Genomic DNA, 18,748 nt, shown 5'->3' on the forward strand with positions numbered 1-18,748 from the left:
CTTAAGTGATGCCCAATTTACTCTGGCTCTGGGTGGTTAGGGCTTTTCTCCTCACTAGGAATTTTATCTCAAAGGCTTCGAGGTGGGTTGCTCTCAAACGACAAAAGCCGTGTACTGAAATCTGAGCAGCCAACCATTTATGGTTGTGGGGGTGGGCTATTTATAGCCACTTGGCAACCCGACCTGATTTGTCCTAAATGACCCTGGGTCACTAAGGAACTGACACGTGTCTCAACGGTCAGATTTCGAACTCTCATGGCAACTTTACTTGGGATACAAGTAAAGCTGACTTGTCCGGCTCTGGACAAGATTCGCTCTCATTGTCTTCACTCGAAGACATAGGTTTTTGATTTAGGCATCACTTCAGTCATTCTGACTGGTTCTCCTGGACCCCACTTAACAGTACGGTGGTTCCTATGACTCAACACAAAATAAAAGGAACTACGAAAGATCTAAGTCTTCGAGCTCCATAGGCTTCATAACGTGTCTTCTTTTGTCATAGTCTTCAAAGTGAACATCTTCATATACCACCTTTGTCTTCAATGTCTTCATACATTTTTAGGGGTCATCTCTGGTAGTAAAACCGAATCGATGAGGGACTTCTACCTGTGTTTTCCTGTAATTCTCACAAACACATTAGTCCCTCAACTAGGTTTGTCGTCAATACTCCAAAACCAACTAGGGGTGGCACTAGATGCACTTACAATCTCCCCCTTTTTGGTGATTGATGACAAACTAGTTGAAGTTTTCAACGGGGAATATAAAGTGTGAAGTTTGTAAAGGAATTGTCTTCATAAGTTGCAAGAGCTCCCCCTGAAGATGTGCATATAAGTTAATTTTCTTTTGGAATGCAAATGCACATGGCAGGTTGTACTTGTGGAGATCAGCTTCAGCTTATGATGACAATCCACTATGCATGTGAAAGTATTTGAAGATAATGACATGCATAATGAAAAATGGACGTCTGCAGAATGAGGTGAGTGCGGAATTTATCGTCGCAAACAGAGTGGTAAGCAAGTAGCAGACGACCATCGAGGTTTAGTGTTTACAACTCAAAAGAACCAAATGAAGCAAAAACAAGAGTTGTAAACACGAAGCAAAGTATAACAAAACAAGGCACCCGCCCATGTTGACCCGCTTGAACTGTAAACATCATATGCTTCTCCCCCTTTTGTCAGGAATGACCAAAAAGGTTTGAAGACATAGAGTTCTCTACGCGTTCCCAGGCGCAGCAGGGTCGGTGGAGTTGTTTGGCGGTGCTGAGCTTTGAGGTGCTGTTGCAGGTGGTGGTGAAGTAGCATCATCGTCTTCATCAATGATCCTTGCAGTAACTGTGGCAGCAGATGAAGAAAACTCAGAGTCTTCAAGTGACGGTGTGTTGCGCATCACAGCCCTTCTAGGAGGTGTGGTGTCAAATTTGAAGCGCTCTGTGATGCCATCCTCTTCAAGTTCAGCTTCAGTGCAGATCATTGAGAGCCCTTTCCACGTACGACGGCAAGTCTCATGTGCAACGAAGGCATTCTTGGTGGCAAGATTGCGAAGACGATTGACATCCACCAAGAGGCTCTTCATCTGACGTTTCAACCAGTCGTGATGCCTATCTTGCTTTTGGTGAAGGGCCACAAGAAGCTCTCGGTCAGTGAGGACACGAGCACGCTTCTTGGGTCTTGGAGCATTTGTGCTATCTGTGGCTTCAGTTGATGCTGGTGCACGTGTAGTGCCAGCCATCGGATAGACCCTGGACATGGCTTCAACACCTTCAACATTCTGCGTGAAGCTCTGGTGTTCGGCATTCTGAAGACTTATTGGTTGCTTGGCAGGCTCAGGGTATATTGCTTCAGCAGAGATATCCACATCTGGCAGGAAGATGCGATGGTTTCGGGCTGAGGGCTGATACGAACTTGTAGAGTGCAGTTTGATCAGCCTCATCACCCAAGGGGCATAGAATTTTAGACCAAATAAGTCCGAGCCTGACGCTGCAAGTTGTCGTATGAAAAGATCTTGTGCGTTGAAGCATTTGCCATGCATGATATAGAATATGAGAGTCTTCATTGCACCCTCAATCTTGGCATGTGGTGAGTGTCCCTTGATGGGCCAGAGAGTCCGCCTAATAATGTGATATATGGTCCTGGGCAGGTACTCTAGGTCTTCAACGAAGAACTCAGTTGGATAGGGTGCATCCTGAGGCAATGGCTTCATCATTGAGAGCATCTGACTCATATTGGGTTCAGGTCTCTGAAATATACTCTCAATAGCTTCAGAATGAAGTTGACAGCCTTCTTCGAAGAATTCGCCTGGAGTGGGTAGGCCGGTGAGCTCAATGATATCAAATGCATTGGCTTCATGATGGACATTTCCCGTCATCCACTCCAGGATCCAAGTCTTCGGATCTCTGTTGTATCCTTTGATATGGAGAGTGGCATAAAACTGAAGCAGAAGCTCTTCGTTCCAGTGCTCTTCATCAGTCACGAACGGCAGCAGACCCACTTGCCTGAAGCAGTCCAAAGCTTCCTCAAGACATGGCAGACCAGCAATAGCTTCAACCTCAAGGCGCTTGTGAGGAAAGATGCGACCTTGGTTGTATAAGATGCAAGAATAATAGCTGCGCTGTGAATAGCTCCAGAACCTGTCTGATACAATCCTTTCCCTTGAATAGGGGTTCTTGGAGCTATTGAAAAATGTGTTGTCTGCCTTGAAGCTATTTATATCAAAGGAGCCAGGTGCTGATGCAGGACCTGGGAACCTTGGAAGCCTTGGGACTGGCTTCTGGACATGAGGCCTGTGCTCTATGTGATAATCAAATTGTGGACCTGCTGCAGACTCAGGAACTGAAGTGTCTGGCTCAGTGGCTTCGCTGTCCGCTGAAGCATTTGGTGGGGCAGGCTCCACATTGGCTTCAGTGTTAGTAGTTTGAGGGACAACTTCAGGCACGTTCTCCTGGGGAACTGCATCTTGATGGAGCAAGGGAGTGGGTTCTGGAAGTGCTTCTTCATTGTCTTCGGCTGATGCAGCCGGAATTTCTGCAGACTGGACTTGAGGCCGTGGACCTTTGCGAAGCCTACGGAACGCAGACGACGCTTGTGGTGTCGGAGTGGGCTGGGCCTCAATGTCTTCTTCTTCCTCCTGAGGGCGATCCGCCCATGACTCATCTTGTGCCATTGGCGTCAGAGGACGTACAATGCTGATGAGATCGCTTGTTTCAAGCTGAGGAAGGGCTGCATCACCTTGCACATCGTCCTGATGACCAATGTCTTCAGCAGGTATTGGATCGGCTGCTGGAATATCTTCAGCGTCAGGTGCCTCTGTGGGAGCAGGCTCATGAACTGTCAGTCTTCTTTCTGTATTGGGGTGAATGACAGAAAGGGGTTCAACCATCAAGGGCTCTGTGAGAGCAGCCCTAGATTTCTTGGTCTTGCACTTCTTTTTACTAGGAGCAGTAGGAGAGGCTTCAGAGCTCTTCCTTTTTCTGGCTTCAGCTTCTGCAGCTCTTGTCTTCTTTAGCTCTGAAGCTGTTGACCGGCTCTTTGGCTTCGAGCCAGTCGTGGCGGTTGGGAAGACAATGGGAGTGGCTGCTTGTCTTGATGCCTCTGGTTCACTCACAGCAGGCTGCTTCTTCTTCTTTGCGGCCATCCTGGGGTCGATACCTGGACGCCCAAGTGCCTTGCGCTTTTCAGCCTCGTTGTAGGCTTGAACACATTTGTCAGCCAATGACTTCATCCTTTCACGCGAGCCTTGAGCTTCAGCACGCTTCTTCAGAAAGTTTTCTTTGAGATCATGCAGCATGATTTTGAAGCTCCTCACTTCCTGCACGCTGAGGCTCGCCATGTGCTTCTTGAACTGAGCTTTTTCGTGATCAATCTTCTGCTTCAGCTCAACAATGCGCTGAGCAATGGCCAGTTCTGAAGCAATTGCGCCTTGGAAGGCGACGCTGAGTCCAACAGGCAGCTACAGATCATTAAAGCTTATATCTGGTGTGTCAAACCATTCATCGATGAAGCTGTGGATGATGGCGACATCAAAGAGAGGCAGATTGTTGAAGATTTCCGCTTCCTCCTTGCTTTTGATGAGCTGTTCTAGTGCGTCATCGCCCAGATCTTCATCGCTTGATAGATCAATGGCTTCACAGCGCAGAATGGCAGCAGCAGTGAGCTCTTTACTTGTTTGTTGTTGGGGCTCCTTTCCCTTCAGGGGCTTGGAGACGCGGGATACGTCTTCAGACTGCACACTGACTTCAGGAGGTGCAGTTTTCAATGGCTTCGCCCTTGAGATTTTGGAGGCAGGGGCCGGCTTCGAAGCTTTTGGTTTCTTTGACTGCTTTGGCTTCGGCACAGCAGGGACTTCATCAGACTCAGAATCAGCTGGAGGGTCATTCACAGCAGTCCCTTGGACCAAGATGTGGGTGATCAGGCCCTCAAGATTGGCAAACGGACCGATGATATTGGGTTCCGCGTCGCGTGTGCCATCTGCCCTTGGTGAGGAGGGACCAGGATTGAAGTCAAGCCCAAATTTCTTCTTGTTTAGCTTCGCTAACTGTTGAGCAAACTGAAAGTTGCGTTTGAAGAGATTGTCGTCACGACACCAGAGAAGTGACAACGGATGTGCATCATCAGGCTGGGGTCCTCGGACCATGCATGGGTAGAAGCCTTGAGCAATGGCTTCATCTCTGGTCCTGGGTACAAGGTTCTTGTATAAGATATGCCCCCATGGACTCTTGATAGCATTCTTTTCAGCATACTCCTGGGTGACGAAGCGATATTTGAACCACTGTTCTGCCCAATAGCGTCGAATCCATTGAATTCGGGTTTTGCGCTGCCCATAGCTCTCTTCTGGATCTGTTTTGTACATTTCTGCCAAGTCTTCAGGCAGATCCTTGGAAGTTCCCTCACGTCTCTGTCTGCCCCCCTTTCTTGCTGCTGCAACTGAAGCCATAAACTTTAACTTGAAAGGCTTCAAAACTTTCGAAGGCTTCAAAGGCTTTCTTTTTCTTGACAAACAAGAACTGGCTTCAGGAGAGTTTATGTGATGCTGTAGGAATTCTGCAGATGAATGCAGACTATGAGAACCGAAGGATTCTCCCACGGACATGTACCTGTGACAGCATTAAGGTGCGAGGGAAGGGGAAGAGGTCATATGCATTCTCAGAAGGTTTTGAAGATTAATCAGTTTAGAAGACATTGACCTCATTGTGCGAAGACATTCACTTATAGATAAGAAGTTGGTTCCAGATTTGTACGAACCCATAGATCAGTACAAGTGAGGAATCTAACTACTTTATGAAGCACAAGTGAATATACTAGGCATGTTATGAGATGCAGCGGGAGATCTAACTGGTGTGAAGAGAAACTTCTTATGGTAGAAAGTGACAGAACCATGAGATCAAAAGAGGCTGTAAAAAAAGTTTTATTTACCACACTGGAACTGCTAGACGGAAGGAAGTTGATGCCGAGCAGTTCAGTCCTCCGTGCCCTAACTTGGCGACGGAAAACACCTACGGCGACGGCGGAGAGGACGATGTCCGCGGTCGGCGTGAGGACGGCGTTGGAGAGGTTGCGGCAGCGAAGCGCTTCGTCTCCGGCGTCGTCGAGTTCTAGCGGTGGCGCTAGGGTTCGTGCGAGGATGGAAGAAGGAGATAATGACCGCGGTAAGTGTGAATTTATAGACTCAGAGGCGGCACGATGCTATTACGCAGGTGCCCCTGGCGGTTCGCATTTGAGGCACGCGTGGCCAGTTAGCGGAAGTTTGGGGTTTGTTCCACGACCCACGCACGCCTAAATTGTCGGGCGGTCGTTCCCGCTTCTCCGGATCTTATGTGGAGGAATGAGCATTAAAAACGGACTTTTATGGTTGTCTCTATGTCTTCGGCTGACAAGGACACAGTGAAGACATTCGACAGTTTCAACAGAATGCATATGACTTGGAGAGATAGAGTTTGAGATAGTAAGCATAGAGAGGTTAGGGTCCGATCACATTCACTTAGTTCAAAAGATTCAACCAAGAAGACATAGCTATAAGTGAATGCTATAGAGGACAGAACACTAGTATGTATATATCTATATAATCAATGTAGTGAAGATAATCATGAAGACATGTTGAGTTTGAAGCCAAACCAAATGTGAAGATATTGCAAGGTAACGCCAAGAGTTAAACCCTTCAAAATGGAACGTTTGGTTGTGGCGTTACCCACCATATAGGAAGTATTAGACTCAGACACGGCGCACAATTATCGTGGCGCTCCGAAGTCAAATTCCACATTAATGTATTCTCACTTAGAATGTATGTCTTCATTGATTGAAGATATACTTTACTTTGTGTGTTGCACATCTAAGTCATCAATATGCATAAGTGTTAGGATGTGTGCCTGATCACAGGACATTTGAGGATTCCAGGATATTTAGCTCACACCGTAACTTGCAAAACCTCTTCTCATCCAAGGGCTTGGTGAAGATATCTGCCAATTGCTCTTCAGTGTTGACGTGTATGATATCAATGTCTTCCTTCACAACATGATCTCTAAGAAAGTGATGACGAATTTCAATGTGCTTTGTCTTCGAGTGCTGAACTGGGTTGTTGGCAATCTTGATGGCGCTTTTGTTGTCGCAGTAAAGTGGCACTTGCTTCAGATGAATGCCATAATCCTTGAGTGTTTGCTTCATCCACAGAAGCTGAGCGCAGCAAGATCCAGCAGCAATGTATTCAGATTCAGCAGTGGAGAGAGATACACAGTTCTGCTTCTTTGAAGACCAACATACAAGTGATCGTCCCAGAAAGTGACATGTGCCTGATGTAGACTTGCGATCAACTTTGTCACCAGCATAATCAGCATCCGAAAATCCAACCAAGCCAAACTCTGAGCCCTTTGGATACCATAGTCCTAGAGTTGGGGTGTGAGCCAAATATCGAAGAATTCGCTTCACAGCTAAGTGATGCGACTCCTTTGGTGCCGCTTGAAATCGAGCACACATGCAAACACTAAGCATGATATCTGGCCTAGATGCACATAAATAAAGCAAAGACTCAATCATGGAGCGATATACCTTTTGATCGAACTCTTTACCATTGTCGTCAGGACCTAGATGATGTTTGGCTGGCATCGGTGTTGTGAAGCCTTTGCAGTCTTGCATACCGAACTTCTTCAGGCAATCTTTGAGATACTTCTCTTGAGATATGAAGATGCCATTGCGCTGTTGTCGTATTTGAAGACCAAGGAAGAACTTTAGCTCCCCCATCATGGACATCTGATATTGCTCTTGCATCATATATCCAAACTCTTCACTGTACTTCTGATTGGTGCAGCCGAAGATAATGTCATCCACATATATTTGGCACACAAACAATTCACCATCATATGTCTTCGTGAAAAGAGTGGGATCCAGGGAACCAGGTATGAAGCCTTTGCTCTTTAGAAAGTACTTGAGTGTGTCATACCAGGCCCTAGGGGCTTGTTTGAGGCCATACAGTGCCTTGTTGAGCTTGTATACCATATCAGGATGTTTTGGATTTTCAAAGCCAGGCGGTTGTGCAACATACACTTCTTCTTCAATCTTGCCATTGAGAAAGGCACTTTTCACATCCATTTGATATAGAAGTATGTTATGATGATTTGCATATGCCAGCAGTATGCGTATAGCTTCAAGCCTTGCCACAGGAGCAAATGTTTCATCGAAGTCAATGCCCTCCACTTGAGTATATCCTTGAGCAACAAGACGAGCTTTGTTTCTGACAACTTGACCATGCTCATCTTGCTTGTTGCGGTATATCCATTTGGTGCCTATTATGTTGTGCTTCCGTGGATCAGGACGCTTAACCAGTTCCCATACATTATTCAGCTCAAACTGTTGAAGCTCTTCTTGCATAGCTTGAATCCATTCAGGTTCCATGAAGGCTTCTTCAACTTTCTTGGGTTCTGATATTGACACGAGTGCGAAGTGCCCACAGAAATTTGCTAGCTGAGTTGCCCTTGAACGAGTGAGTGGACCAGGTGCATTGATGCTGTCAATTATTCTGTCAATCTGCACTTCATTTGCAACACGAGGATGTACAGGGCGAAGACTTTGCTCTTGCTGATCTGCGTTGTTGTTTGGAGGAATATCTTCATGCTGAGCATTGTCTTCATGTTGATCAGGTGCTGAGATGATGAGTTCTTCTTCAGGATGAGCTTCATAAGGCATAATCTCTCCAGTTCCCATAAGCTTGATTGATTCACTAGCTGGAACTTCATCTAGCACATTTGGCAGTTGCTCTCTTTGTGAACCATTTGTTTCATCAAACCGCACATCCACTGTTTCGACCACTTTGTAATGGAAGAGATTGAAGACTCTGTAGGAGTGTGAATCCTTTCCATATCCAAGCATGAAGCCCTCATGTGCTTTTGGTGCAAACTTTGAGGTGTGGTGTGGGTCCTTGATCCAGCACTTTGCGCCAAATACTCTAAAGTAACTGACATTTGGCTTCCTGCCAGTTAGGAGTTCATAAGATGTTTTGTTCAGAAGCTTGTGAAGATAAACACGATTGATTGTATGGCATGCAGTATCAATGGCTTCAGTCCAGAATTTTCTTGGAGTCTTGTATTCATCTAGCATTGTTCTGGCCATTTCAATAAGTGTTCTGTTCTTGCGTTCGACGACGCCATTCTGCTGTGGCATGTACAGGGCCGAGAATTCATGTGTGATGCCCAAGGTATCAAGATATGTATCAAGGCCAGTGTTCTTGAATTCAGTGCCATTGTCACTTCTGATGTGCTTTATCTTGGCGCCAAAATTGTTCATAGCTCGATTGGCGAAGCGTCTGAATACATCCTGCGCTTCAGTCTTGTAAAGGATTATGTGTACCCAAGTATATCTAGAGTAATCATCAACAATGACGAAGCCATAGAGGCAAGCAGAAGTAGTAAAGGTTGAGTAGTGAGTGGGACCGAAAAGATCCATGTGGAGCAGTTCAAAGGGTTGTGTAGTAGTCATGATTGTCTTTGAAGGATGTTTTGCCCTTGTCATCTTCCCTGCTTCACAGGCACCGCATAAATGATCTTTCTTGAACTTGACGCCCTCGATGCCCATGACATGCTTCTTCTTTGCAAGGGTGTGGAGGTTTCTCATGCCAGCATGCCCAAGCCTCCGATGCCAAAGCCAGCATTCTGAAGCTTTTGCAAGAAGACATACTGCAAGTTGTGGTCCTGCTGAGAAATCTACCACGTACAAATCACCTTTCCGATACCCTTCAAACACTAGAGATTTGTCAGATTCCATTAGCACCAGGCAACGATATTTTCCAAACATTACAATCATATTCAAATCGCAAAGCATTGAGACAGACATTAAGTTGAAGCCAAGGGATTCAACAAGCATGACTTTATCCATGTGTTGATCCTTTGAGATTGCAACTCTACCTAGACCCAATACCTTACTTTTACCAGTGTCAGCAAATGTGATGTGGCTCTTGTCAGATGGACGTAATGTTGAGTCCATAAGAAGGCTTCTTCTACCAGTCATGTGATTTGTACACCCACTATCAATAATCCATTCTGAAGACTTTGAAGTCACTGGTGTCGTACCCTACAGTGCAGTTAGGGGGATAGGCTTCACGAAGAGAATTGTGAAGCATAAACATTTGACGAACCAGTGGGTTATGAAAACTTAGATCCAGATTAGGACTAATAGGGAGAGTAGCATGCGATTCAGGAACAAAGTACATAATGATGCCATTTGGGCATTTTATCTTGCGCCCTACAAGATTTTTAAGGTCCCCAGCAATAGCTTCAGAAGATTTTGTTTTTCTGCTGGAGACCTTTCCCTGCAAAAGAGAGTTAAGCTTTCTTAACCACCCACATCTTCAAGGGTGGCTTAGAAGCAATAAGTCTAAGTGCAGCATCTGAGAATTTTGGCTTTGAAGCCTTAGCAAATAGTCTAGAAGGTGGACAATAATACTCATAGGAATAAGCAGAATAATTTTTGGTCACATGAACACGGTTTGATGAACCGTTCTCATATTCATATGCCTGAGTATAGTTTCCCTGCAAAACATTTGCATTAGTGTGACTCAGGTGAGTCCTCTGTTTGTATGAAGCCATTGGACCGTATGAAGCCTTTGGTCTGAGGTTTGTCTTCTTCAGGTGAGGTGTCATGAAGACATTCACAGGAAGATTTTCCAGACACCTTTTGGAAACCCAGATCTTCTTCATAGGCGGTCCATTCCTGCAGTTAGTACCAATGTACCTGGCAAACACTTCACCATTCTGATTCTTAAACAGTTTATAGTTTGCATCAAAGGATTCATCAATGATAATGGGGTTAGCACAAGTGAAGCCAGATAAGTTGGATGGATTTGCTGGAAGTTCCTTTGCAGCAACCCATGTGGTTTTGGGGTACTGCTCAGGTTTCCAGTAAGAGCCATCTGCATTTATTTTCCTCACAAATCCAACACCCTCTTTCCTAGGGTTTCGGTTCAGAATCTGCTTCTTGAGGACATCACATAATGTCTGATGTCCTTTAAGACTTTTGTACATCCCTGTTTCAAGCAATGTCTTCAACCTAGCATTCTCATCAGCAATAGCAGTGGTATCCTCAGTAGAGGGGTTAGTTACCACATCAACAGTTGAAGATATTGCAACTGCAGTAGCAGTGGAACATTCAGCAACAGAATTAGCATTATCACGCTCAATGCATTTAAGACATGGTGGTTCAAATCCTTCCTGAGCGGGACTGATCTGTTCGGAGCGAAGTGACTCGTTTTCCTTTTGAAGATCTTCATGAGCCACCCTCAATTTTTCAAGTTCTTGCTTCCTTTGAAGATAATCATAGGAAAGCTTTTCATGAGTTGTTGAGAGAGTGTCATGACGATCTTCAAGTTCCTGATACTTAACGTGAAGGTTTTTTATGTCTTCAATTAAGGATTCAGATCGAGTCATTTCAGCACCCAACAGATCATCGCTTCTGTCTAACAGTTTTTGAATATGTTCCATAGCTTTCTGTTGTTCAGTTGCAATTTTAGCAAGTGTTTTGTAGCTAGGTTTTGAATCACATTCAGAGTCATCGTCACTAGATGTTTGATAGCGAGTAGTGCGTGTGTTTACCTTGGCACCGCGTGCCATGAAGCAGTAGGTAGGAGTGGAGTCGTTCTTGTCATTTGCGTCGGTGTCGGTGATGCAGTCATTGTCTTTAGTGTTGAAGATAGACTTGGCTACGTATGCTGTAGCCAGACTCGCAATGCCAGAATCAGACTCCTCCTCAGAGTCCACCTCTGCCTCCTCAGATGCGGACTCCTCCTCAGAATCCATCTCCTTTCCAACAAATGCACGTGCCTTGCCAGATGAGCTCTTCTTGCATGATGAAGACTTTGATGAAGACTTGGAAGAAGAATTTGAGTATTTCTTCTTCTTGTCGTCAGAATCATATTCCTTGCTCTTCTTCTTCCTTCTGTTCTCATTGTCCCACTGTGGACACTCAGAGATGAAGTGTCCAGTTTTCTTGCACTTGTGACATGTTTTGTTCTTGTAGTCATGAGCAGAAGCTTCATCATTCCTTGAGCTTGATCGTGAAGATTTTCTGAAGCCTTTCTTCTTGGTGAATTTTTGGAACTTCTTCACTAGCATTGCAAGTTCTCTTCCAATGTCTTCAGGATCATCAGAACTGCAGTCAGATTCTTCTTCAGATGAAGAGACAGCTTTTGCCTTCAAGGCGCGAGTTCGCCCATAGTTTGGACCGTAGATATCTCTCTTCTCAGAAAGCTGAAACTCATGTGTGTTGAGCCTCTCAAGTATGTCAGACGGATCGAGTGTCTTGAAATCAGGACGTTCTTGAATCATCAGGGCCAGAATGTCAAACGATCTATCAAGTGATCTCAGCAGCGTCTTGACGATTTCATGTTTGGTGATTTCAGTGGCGCCGAGGGCTTGAAGCTCATTTGTGATGTCAGTGAGTCGGTCAAATGTGTGCTGGACATTCTCATTGTCATTTCGCTTGAAGCGGTTGAAGAGGTTGCGAAGAACACTAATTCTTTGATCTCTCTGGGTTGAGACGCCTTCATTGACCTTGGAGAGCCAGTCCCAGACCAGCTTGGATGTCTTCAAGGCACTCACATGGCCATACAGTCCTTTTGTTAGATGACCACAGATGATATTTTTGGCAGTAGAGTCCAGTTGAGTGAAATTCTTGACATCAGCAGCAGTGACACCTTCTCCAGCCTTGGGAACGCCGTTCTCGACGACATACCATAGGTCGACGTCAATGGCTTCAAGATGCATTCGCATCTTATTCTTCCAGTAGGGATATTCAGTTCCATCGAAGACGGGGCAAGCAGCGGAGACTTTGATTATCCCTGCAGTCGACATAGCTAAAACTCCAGGTGGTTAAACCGAATCACACAGAACAAGGGAGCACCTCGCTCTGATACCAACTGAAAGTGCGTTATATCGACTAGAGGGGGGGTGAATAGGCGATTTTTATGAAAGTCTTCAAAACTTGGGAGTTATGAAGACAAACAGTGAAGATTATGCCTATCACTATGCAGCGGAAGTTAGATTACACTAGGCCATCCATGGTCATGTATTCAATAGAGTGAAAGCACAATGACAAACGGCTTCAGTGTAATAAGGATCAAGTAGGAAGAAGTTATGAAGCCAAACAGATCATGCATTCACGTTGTGAAGACAAATGATAAAGCAAGCATGCAATGACTTCATAATGAGTAACAGCAAGAGAAGGAGGTGAAGATGAAACCAGTGACTCGTTGAAGACAATGATATGTTGGACCAGTTCCAGTTGCTGTGACAACTGTACGTCTGGTTGGAGCGGCTAGGTATTTAAACCTTAGGACACCCAGTCCTGGACACCCAGTCCTGAACACACAGTTCAGGACACCAAGTCCTCACCGTATTCTCCTTGAGCTAAGGTCACTTAGTCCTCGCCCAATCACTCTGGTAAGTCTTCAAGGTAGACTCCCAAACCTTCACAGACTTCGTTCACTGGCAATCCACAATGTCTCTTGGATGCTCTGAACGCGACGCCTAACCATCTGGAGGATTCACAGTCCTCAAGTGTAATAAGTCTTCAGATCACACAGACAAGAAGACTTAAGTGATGCCCAATTTACTCTGGCTCTGGGTGGTTAGGGCTTTTCTCCTCACTAGGAATTTTATCTCAAAGGCTTCGAGGTGGGTTGCTCTCAAACGACAAAAGCCGTGTACTGAAATCTGAGCAGCCAACCATTTATGGTTGTGGGGGTGGGCTATTTATAGCCACTTGGCAACTCGACCTGATTTGTCCTAAATGACCCTGGGTTACTAAGGAACTGACACGTGTCTCAATGGTCAGATTTCGAACTCTCATGGCAACTTTACTTGGGATACAAGTAAAGCTGACTTGTCCGGCTCTGGACAAGATTCGCTCTCATTGTCTTCACTCGAAGACATAGGTTTTTGATTTAGGCATCACTTCAGTCATTCTGACTGGTTCTCCTGGACCCCACTTAACAGTACGGTGGTTCCTATGACTCAACACAAAATAAAAGGAACTACGAAAGATCTAAGTCTTCGAGCTCCATAGGCTTCATAACGTGTCTTCTTTTGTCATAGTCTTCAAAGTGAATATCTTCATATACCACCTTTGTCTTCAATGTCTTTATTTTTAGGGGTCGTCTCTGGTAGTAAAACCGAATCGATGAGGGACTTCTACCTGTGTTTTCCTGTAATTCTCACAAACACATTAGTCCCTCAACTAGGTTTGTCGTCAATACTCCAAAACCAACTAGGGGTGGCACTAGATGCACTTACATCACTAGTGTGCCTCTACTTGACTAGCTCGTTAATCGAAGATGGTTATGTTTCCTAACCATAGACATGTGTTGTCATTTGATTAATGGGATCACATCATTAGGGAATGATGTGATTGACATGACCCATTCCATTAGCTTAGCACCCGATCGTTTAGTATGTTGCTATTGCTTTCTTCATGACTTATACATGTTCCTATGACTATGAGATTATGCAACTCCCGTTTGCCGGAGGAACACTTTGTGTGCTACCAAATGTCACAACGTAATTGGGTGATTATAAAGGAGCTCTACAGGTGTCTCCAAAGGTACATGTTGGGTTGGCGTATTTCGAGATTAGGATTTGTCACTCCGATTGTCGGAGAGGTATCTCTGGGCCCTCTCGGTAATGCACATCACATAAGCCTTGCAAGCATTGCAACTAATAAGTTAGTTGCGAGATGATGTATTACGAAACGAGTAAAGAGACTTGCCGGTAACGAGATTGAACTAGGTATTGAGATACCGACGATCGAATCTCGGGCAAGTAACATACCGATGACAAAGGGAACAAAGTATGTTGTTATGCGGTCTGACCGATAAAAGATCTTTGTAGAATATGTGGGAGCCAATATGAGCATCTAGGTTCCGCTATTGGTTATTGACCGGAGACATGTCTCGGTCATGTCTACATTGTTCTCGAACCCGTAGGGTCCGCACGCTTAACGTTACGATGACAGTTTCATTATGAGTTTATATATTTTGATGTACCAAAGTTTGTTCGGAGTCCCGGATGTGATCACGGACATGACGAGGAGTCTCAAAATGATCGAGACATAAAGATTGATATACTGGACGGCTATATTCGGACACCGGAAGTGTTCCGAGTGATTTCGGAGAAAACCGGAGTGCCGGAGTGTTACCGGAACCCCCCCGGGAGAAGTAATGGGCTTTATGGGCCCTAGTGGAGAGAGAGAGGGGCAGCCAGGGTGGGCCGCGCGCCCCCTCCCCCTCTGGTCTGAATTGGACTAGGAGAGGGGGGCGACACCCCCCTTTCCTTCTCCCTCTCCCCCTTCCTTTCCCCCTCCTAGTAGGAGTAGGAAAGAGGGGAGTCCTACTCCTACTAGGAGGACTCCTCCTCCTTGGCGCGCCCAAGGGCCGGCTGGCCTCCCCCCTTGCTCCTTTATATACGGGGGCAGGGGGGCACCTCTAGACACACAAGTTGATCTTCAAGATCGTTCTCTTAGCCGTGTGCGGTGCCCCCCTCCACCATAGTCCTCGATAATATTGTAGTGGTGCTTAGGCGAAGCCCTGCGACAGTAGAACATCAAGATCGTCACCACGCCATCGTGCTGACGGAACTCTTCCCCGACACTTTGCTGGATCGGAGTCCGGGGATCGTCATCGAGCTGAACGTGTGCTAGAACTCGGAGGTGCCATAGTTTCGGTGCTTGATCGGTCGAGCCGTGAAGACGTACGACTAAATCAACCGCGTTGTCATAAAACTTCCGCTGTCGGTCTACGAGGGTACGTAGACTACACTCTCCCCTCTCGTTGCTATGCATCACCATGATCTTGCGTGTGCGCAGGAATTTTTTTGAAATTACTATGTTCCCCAACAACCTACACCGCCACTTTACCAGAAGAGGAGCGCTGGACGATTCAAGTTCGTGTTCTAGGAAGGACTTTTACACCAGTTACCGAGCCTATGGAGTTTTCCTTTGATGCACCAACCTAGAGTCTAGGAAAGAGCATGGCCGCCCACATCGCGATTGGACGCATCGACGAGGTGTACAACAAGGATCTTAAGGACACCATCTATCAGAAATGTGGATGCCGAGATGAGCAATGGTAGATGATTCGCACTAGGAAGGATAGATCCATTGCAGCCTATATACATGAGTTGAACCAGCACATTCGACGCTATGAAAACCAGATGTGCACCAACATGATAGACACAAAGAAGGTGATGACCCAGAACATGGAGCTAGAGCAAGAACTCAAGTCTACGCGCGATGGATATGAAGAAGAAATTGTTGTACAACTGGAGAAGAATGAAGACCTGAAGAAGAAGCTAGGGATATTCATGGGGGATCCGAACCTGGAGTGGACATTCATTCAGAAGATTACATCATACTAGACGACACAGACTCCGACCCCGACAGCGATGATGATTATGAAGACGAGGTTGGAGCATATATCATGGGGTCTTCCACCGATCAAAATTTCTAGTCGACCACCATATTACGATTAGTATTCTCCCATGTATATAGTAATAGTCCGTGAGATTTTGTAACGGTAGGTTAGATCGATTGTATGAATTTTGTTTGAATTGAGTGGTGTGAAATGAATGTGTTTGTCTCATGTCCATATGGGTAGTGAAATCTCTCTTTAGACCTCACTCTATTCTGATCTCACCCCTCTAAACCTATCAGATGCCTCCGAGACGTGACCCCGCATACGCCTTCCCACTGGAGCTCACTCAGTTGATCCAACAGCAGAATGCCTTGATGCAGTTGCTACTACAGAACCAAGGAAATAACAACAACCCACCACGACCACCTCCGGTGGACAACTTAGCCCGCTTTCTAAGGTTGAATCCACCGGTGTTCTCTAGCAGCACCGAGCCTATTGTTGTTGATGACTGGCTCTGCAAGATTGGAAGGGAGCTGACCACCGCAGGTTGCACAGATGCTGAGAAGGTGCGCTTTGCCGCACATCAACTGGATGGACCCGCAGCCTCATGGTGATAGAACTACACAGTCACTTTCCCCGTGGCCAATGTCACTTGGGATCAGTTTCAGCAAGCATTCCATACTGCACATGTCTCAACTGGAGCCATGAGTATGAAGAAGCGTGAGTTCCACAACTTACGATAGGGAAATCGTACTGTGGCGCAGTATGTGGAGGAGTTCAGCAAGTTAGCATGCTACGCCCCAGATGACGTGGCCACAAATGCCGCGAAGCAGGAGAAGTTTCTTGAGGGCCTGAATGATGAGCTGAGTATGCAGTTGATGGTGGAAACATTCACTAACTACCAGGAGTTGGTAGACAGGGCTCTTATGATTGAAGGCAAGCAGCAGCAGATAGAGAACCGAAAACAAAAGTATGGATAGGGGAAGTACAACTCAGGAGCTCAGCAGAAGCCTCGTTTTACCCCAAACTCGGGAGGACATACCCATCATAACCATGGAGGCCATTCTCACAATGGAGGAAGTTCACACAACCATAGTGTCCCTAAAAATGGTAATGGGAATGGAGTAAACACCAGTCGGAACCGTTTCAACCCCACTACACCCACCAAGAAGGATCTAAGTCACATTACTTGTTTCAAGTGCGGGAAGAATGGACACTACGCCACCGAGTGTCTTGAAGCAAAGAATGGTAATGGCAATGGAAGCTCAGGGAAGAAGCCAAATCCTTTCACCAGAGGTCAGGTGAACCACATCAACATGGAGGAAGTTGAAGAGCAGCCTGACGCAGTGATTGGTAAGTTTTCGATTAAGTCATTTACCGCCCTTGTTCTTTTTGACACTGGTGCATCGCATTCATACATATCAAGGGGATTTGTGGATAAGTTTGAATTGCCAACCTTAGCCCTTAGGTCACCCATGATAGTAAGCTCACCAGGAGCGGAGTATATGGCCAGCCGATGGTGTGATCGGTTGCCATTAACCATTGGTAGGCATGTTTTCCCCTCAGACCTAATAATTTTGGAGTCACAAGGATTGGATATAATATTAGGCATGGATTGGCTATCGAAGTATGGAGGAAACATCGATTGTGCTAGTAAGTCGATACTGCTCACCACCCCAGAGGGAAAAGGGATCAAGTATGTGTCTAGGCATGCGCCAAGGAGGACTCAAGTAAATTCACTTTTGGGAGTTGTTCAGGAGGAAGTGCCAGTTGTGAAGGATTATCCCGACGTATTGCCGGAGGAACTACCAAGCATGCCACCAGATCGAGATATAGAAATTTTGATAGAGCTGTTACCAGGCACCGGACCAATATCGAAGAGACCGTACCGGATGCCCGCAAATGATCTAGAGGAAATTAAGAAGCAGATTAAGGAGTTATTGGAGAAAGGTTATATTCGACCAAGCTCGTCACCATGGGGAGCCCCCACTACAAAAAAAGACACATCCGTGACATTTTGGGCCGAACAATTTTTTTTTCTGTCATACATATGACACTTTTATGACGATAATTGTGACAAAAACTAGTATCATCATAGATGTGGTGGGCTCCTAATTCTATGACTAAAAATCATGACAGAAAATGGGCTTTTCATCCTGGGCGGGCCGGAGACGCAGCTACATGACATTCTTTGGGCTGTCCATGACGGAAAAAACCGTGGTAGAAGCGAGGGCGAGGAAAATTTCAGGGAGTTCCCGGTTACGGTGGGAGGCCGGGGGCCGAGTGATGCGCGTTTCTCTCGTACACGTACGCACGTGTGTGTGAGGCGTTGGCTCTAACAAAACCCGAGCGAGGCGTTGGGCTCTAACTGAACCCGAGCGATTGCACTGCAGGCTACGCGTTACTAAACCCGAGCAATCGATCGATGGCTGTTAACTGAACCTCATTGAGTGATTCCTTCGCTACTGCTGCTAACTGAAGCCGATCGATTAGATGAACAGTGAGCGTTGCCGGGGGGGGGGGGGTTGGATGAATAGTGAGCGGTGGCGTTGCCTCTGGATGAACAGGACCCCGTGGTGTGGTGGAGGGCTGGATGAAAAGTAGACGGTGGAGGGGTGCCCGTGTAGGGGTGGTTGAACAGGACCCCATGGTGTGGAGGGCTGGATGAACAGTAGATGATGGATTTTTTTTCAAAACTATCATGTTTTTTGTAGCAATTTCAGAAACTATAGCATAGAATGAAAAAAACGAAAAACTAGTAGCCCGTCGGCCAGGAGTGGGCCGAAAAGGGAGTTTTCGGCCAGGCCATGGCTGAAGTAGGCTTTTCGGCCGCGCTTGGGCCGAAAACTCGCTGTTGGCGGGGGCCTGGCCG

This window comes from Triticum urartu, chromosome 4, assembly GCF_003073215.2.
Source record: "Triticum urartu cultivar G1812 chromosome 4, Tu2.1, whole genome shotgun sequence".
In the NCBI taxonomy this organism is placed as follows: domain Eukaryota; kingdom Viridiplantae; phylum Streptophyta; class Magnoliopsida; order Poales; family Poaceae; genus Triticum; species Triticum urartu.